Genomic DNA, 6,000 nt, shown 5'->3' on the forward strand with positions numbered 1-6,000 from the left:
TTCTGGTAAGACCTAACCTGCCTACTTTCCTTTCACTAAAATCTTAATTGATGATTACCATCCTCCCATTAGCCCACTTCAGCCTTAAATGTTCACATGTACACCAACTTGAACTGACTTGGATAGCATCATTAAAAACTATACCACTGAGGTGTCTCTTTCTATCACTCACTACAACCGTACCTAATTTGGTTCAAATCAGTTAGGTCATCTACAAATTAGCCCACTTGCACCCCAAGCATTCATGTGTCTGCCATCATGAATTGTGGTGGATGACATCATCACTAACTACCCCGTTGAGGTGGCCTATATGTCACTCACTACAACTGTACCAAACTTGGTTCAGATTGATTAGGTGGTTCACAAGTTAGCCCTCTTGCACCTCAAACATTCATGCATCTGCCATCTTTGATTGGGGTGGATGACATCATTACAAACTATGCCATTGAGGCATCCCTATGTGTCCCTACAGCTGAAGTAAATTTGGTTCAAAATGGTTAGACATTTCACAATGCATCTTGCCCACTTGCACCTCAATCAAAAAGGTTGCAAAGCAGCTTCTACAATGACACCTGGGGAACAGCCGATGGGAGCTGAGCAGTATCCCGTTTGTTAAAAGCCATCCCTTAAAGTGTGCAGGTGCAAAGTATTCAGATAAAAGAGAAGGGGACAGAGCAGAACCTCATAAAGAGCAGACGGGAGCCTGTGCCAGCAGGTCAAAGAGTCAAAATAATAGCGCACATCAGGTGAGAGATTCAGCATATGGGTGCTTATAGGCCAGTGCCAGAAGCCTCCGAGCCAAGATGGGTGAGCTGGAGTGCTTGGTTGCTAACGCAGAAATAGATATAGTGGGCATAACAGAAACATGGTGGAACAGTGAGAACCAGTGGGACACTGTTATCCCTGGGTATAAACTATAGAAAGAACAGGGAAGGGCGCCTTGGAGGAGGGGTAGCACTGTATGTTAAAGAAGGGATAGAATCTAACAAGCTAGAAAACCTAAGTGGACTGGAGTCCTCCACAGAAACCCTGTGGGTGACTATACAAGGCCTGAAAGGGAACGTGCTATTGGGGACGTGCTATCGCCCTCCGGACCAAAACGTCGACAGAGACTGGGAGTTGCAGGAGGAAATCAGGGAAGTGTCAAGGAGAGGCAGGGCTGTAATTATGGGTGACTTCAATTACCCACACATAGACTGGGTAAATTCACAGTCAGGTCAGGACAAAGAGGTCAAATTTCTAGATACGCTAAACGACTGTGCCCTAGAACAGTTGGTCTTTTAACCAACCAGAGAGAAGGCGACCTTGGACCTAATTCTGAGTGGCACCCAGGACCTGGTGCGTGATGTCAGTGTCATTGACCTTTTAGGGAACAGTGGCCATAGTGCCATCAAATTCAGCATACATGCGGGGAGAGAATCACCAAGGACGTCTAACACTGACATTTTGAATTTCAGAAGAGGAAACTTTTCCAAAATGAGAAGTATGGTGAAAAAAAATCTGAAAGGGAAAATCAGGAGAGTCACTTTGCTCCAGAGTGCATGGAGTTTACTAAAAACCACAATACTAGAAGCCCAGTTAGATTGTATACCCAAAAGGAGGAAAGGTACCACTAAGTCCAGGATGATGACAGCATGGCTAACGGGTACCGTCAAGGGAGCCATAAAAGGGAAGAAGACTTCCTTCCGAAATTGGAAGGCCTGTCCAAATGAAGAGAACAGAAAGAAACACAAACTCTGGCAAAAGAAATGCAAGGTGACAATAAGGGAGGCAAAAAGAGAGTTTGAGGAACATTTAGCCAAAAGTATCAAGGGGAATACCAAAAACTTCTTTAAATACATCAGAAGCAGGAAACTTGCCAGGGAGGTGGTTGGACCATTAGACAATGAAGGAGTGAAAGGGATTATTAAGGAGGATATGGAGGTTGCAGAGAAGCTGAATGAGTTCTTTGCATCTGTCTTCACGGCAGAGGTTACTGAGCATATATCTGTTCTTGAACCAGGCTTTTTAGGGATGGAGGCTAAAGAGCTGAGTCAGCTAGAAGTGACAAGAGATGATGTTTTAAACTGTCTGGAAAAACTGAAAACTAACAAATCACCAGGGCTGGATGGCAACTAAAATGTGGAATTGCCAACCTCCTTGCTAAAATATATAACTTATACCTGAAATCGGGCTCTATACCAGAGGACTGGAGAGTAGCAAATGTGACACCGATTTTCAAGAAGGGGTCCAGGGGTGATCCGGGAAATTACAAGCCGGTTAGCCTAACATCCATTCCAGGCAAATTGATGGAAAGCATCCTCAAGGATAAAATTGTAAAGCACCTAGAAGAACAGGCCCTGCTGGGAGTGAACCAGCATGGCTTCTGCAAAGGTAAATCTTGCCTCATCAACTGTTTGGAGTTCTTTGAGAGTGTCAACAAGTGTGTGGATCAAAGTGATCCAGTTGACATAGTCTACCTGGACTTCCAAAAAGCTTTTGACAAAGTTCCTCATCAAAGACTCCTAAGGAAACTTAGTGGTCATGTAATAAGGAGACAAGCACATGTGTGGATTGCTAACTGGTTGAAAGACAGGAAACAGAGGGTAGGTATAAACAGAGAGTTTTCACAATGGAGGGAAGTGAGAAGTGGGGTCCACCAGGAATCTGTACTGGGACCGGTGCTTTTTAATTTATTCATAAATGATCTAGAAGCAGGGGTAAGCAGCGATGTGGCCAAATTTTCAGATGACACCAAACACTTCCAGGAAGTGAAATCCAAAACAGATTATGAGGAGCTCCAAAAGGATCTCTCCAGACTGGGGGAGTGGGCGACGAAATGGCAAATGTGGTTCAATGTTAGCAAGTGTAAGGTGAAGCACATTGGGACAAAAAACCCCAACTTCAAGTATATGCTGATGGGATCTGAGCTGTCAGTGACTGACCAGGAGAGGGATCTTGGGGTTTTGGTGGACAGCTCGTTGAAAGTGTCGACTCAATGTGCAACAACTGTGAAAAAGGCCAATTCCATGCTAGGGATCATTAGGAAGGGGATTGAAAATAAAACTGATAATATTATAACGCCCTTATACAAAACTATGGTGCGACCACACTTGGAGTACTGCATACAATTCTGGTCATCACATCTTAAAAAGGACATTGTAGAACTGGAAAAGGTACAGAAGAGGGCCACCAAGATGATCAGGGGCCTAGAGCACCTTTCTTATGAGGCAAGACTACAACACCTGGGGCTTTTTAGTTGAGAAAAAAGACGACTGAGGGGAGACATGATAGAGGTCTGAGGGGAGATAGAGGACTGAGGGGAGACATGATAGAGGTCTATAAAATCATGCATGGTGTGGAGAAAGTGGAGAGAGAGAAATTCTTTTCCCTCTCACACAACACTCGAACCAGGGGTCACTCCATGAAATTGATTGCCAGGAGGTCTAGGACCAACAAACGGAAGTATTGTTTCATACAATGTGTGATCCACTTGTGGAACTCTCTGCCACAGGATGTGGTGACAGCCAACAACCTGGATGGCTTTAAGAGGGGTTTGGATGACTTCATGGAGGAGAGGTCTGTCAATGGCTACTAGTCGGAAGGCTACATGCCATCTCCAGCCTCAAAGGCAGGATGCCTCTGAGTACCAGTTGTGGGGGAGTAACAGCAGGAGAGAGGGCACTCCCTCAACTCCTGCCTGTGGCTTCCAGCGGCATCTGGTGGGCCACTGTGCGAAACAGGATGCTGGACTACAGTAGATGGGCCTTGGGCCTGATCCAGCAGGGCTGTTCTTATGTTCCTATGTTCAAACATTTGCATATCTGCCATCTTGAATCAGGGTAGATGAAATCATCACAAACTATGACATTGTTATGGTTGTTCACTGCCTACATTCTTTGGAGGAGGCAGTATATCAGAAAATTTTAATGAATAAATAATAAATAAATTGTCTCTACAATTGTACCTAATTTGGTTCATATTGGTCCAGGCATTGCGAAGTTGATAGCGGAGGACATACACACACACAAACAGATGCACAGACATGCAGACACACACACAGAATGCTGGTTCATCTCATAAGCTTACTTTCCTTAAGGCAGGTAGGCTAAAATTCTTCTCCGTTAACTAATTGGAAGTGTTTCAAGAGAAAGGAAAGGAAAACAAGACACATTTTTCCTTTCCCACTTTCCAGAACTACCTGGTGGTAGCTAGTCCAAGAACTAATCCTCTAGTAATATCTAGTACAGAAAGGAAAGGCTTCAGAGGAAAGACTATGAGGTTTTCCACATGGGCAGTGTGGAGAAGCTTTAGGGCTTCTGCGGGGAGATCGGGCTTGACCTGTTCTCTCCACAGACGATCCGAGAGTGAGCCCTGGGTGGCCGGATCGGCCACCCACATGATTACGGGCTCCGATTACGGAGCCGGTTGGGGCTGTGGGGATCAGGGGCCACCTGGCCCCCAGAAGTCCCAGAATGCCCCTCACAAATGCATGGGGCATTCTGGGGAGACCCCCAATGCTAGGAGGCTTGTTGGAGCCCCCTGATTGGTGGTGTCCTCATGAATCGCCATGGCAGCACACTATCCTGAAAACAGGGTTAGTGGTGCACGCACTCTGCTAACCTCGTTTAAGCAGAGGAGAGGGGTACTTAGTGAGGTTTGCAACTCCAATAGCCTCTATATATTACTACAGGATCAGTTGGGGTTGGCTACCAGAAGATGGCTGTTCTTGAAAGTGGAAAAGGGAAAGGGTGTCTTATTTCCTTTTCTTCCTCTTTATAATAGGCTGGCTTTTACATCTACAGCAGCACTAGCCAATCAGCAGCACCCATGTTGCCTTGTGCATCATGTGGCCCACTCTTAATAATAATAGTAATAAATGATAACCATAATGACTGGCATGTGCTGGAGCCTTACAAAGGCAGAGCAAGAACTTATCCAGACAAGGACCATTAAACTACCTGTGTGTGAGGCTTGGCTTGCAATGCTGCATGGGCAGAGGGGAACAGGGACATGATTTTTGCTTCTCTCCCATCGCCATGAAAGCTCTTTTCTCTGCCAGGAATAGCTGATCATCAGGGCTGCCTTATGAGTTCACAGAACCCTGGTACAGATCATACCGTCACTGGAACATAGCACATCATAGGAACATAGGAAGCTGCCTTATACTGAGTCAGACCATTGGTCTATCTAGCTCAGTATTGTCTGCACAGTCTGGCAGCGGCTTCTCCAAGGTTGCAGGCAGCAGTCTCTCTCAGCCCTATCTTGGAGATGCCAGGGAGCGAACTTGGAACCTTCTGCATGCAAGCAGGTAGGTGCTTTTCAAAGAGCAGCCCCATCCCATGAGGGGAATATCTTATAGTGCTCACACATGTCTCCCATTCAAATGCAAACCAGAGAGGACTGTGCTTAGAAAAGGGGACAATTCATGCTTGCTACCACAAGACCAGCTCTTCTCCCCATCATGCCAGCCATTTTTTTAATTAGGAAAGTGAGGATCTGAGGCCCTGATCTAGTTATCCAAAGTCATGTGATGAATTTCTGTCAGAGAAAGGAAACAAAGTTCTCATCATATTCAGAGTTAAGAAGCATATTCCTTAAGCCTCTCACTGAAAGGCAATCTTGCTCATAATGCCTTCTAATTCCTGTTGGTTACAATTCCATTAAAAATGCAGAATAACTGCCTTTAGGTCAGCTTTAAGGGCCAGTTCACATGACCGCCTAGTGTTCTTCTGGGCAATGCTGTACATGGGTACAAGACCTTGTGAAGAAAGGCTAGTGTGAACTGGGTAGTACACATAGGAAGCTAGTAGTCAACCTCAAATCATGGCTGCTGTTAAAAGTGCATCCTCCAATCAAAGAAAGGGCTCGCGCTCTCTGTTTCTACAGCCCATTTCACCCTAGGTCTTTTCTATAATGTCATTTTCCCATGAGTTAGTGCTAAGAAGAACTAGAATGGCTAATGAGAACAATTAGGCTAAGACACCAATATCCAAAGACCTAAGCACTAAACAGCTTAGG

The sequence above is a fragment of the Hemicordylus capensis genome, chromosome 4 (genome assembly GCF_027244095.1).
Source record: "Hemicordylus capensis ecotype Gifberg chromosome 4, rHemCap1.1.pri, whole genome shotgun sequence".
Taxonomy (NCBI): domain Eukaryota; kingdom Metazoa; phylum Chordata; class Lepidosauria; order Squamata; family Cordylidae; genus Hemicordylus; species Hemicordylus capensis.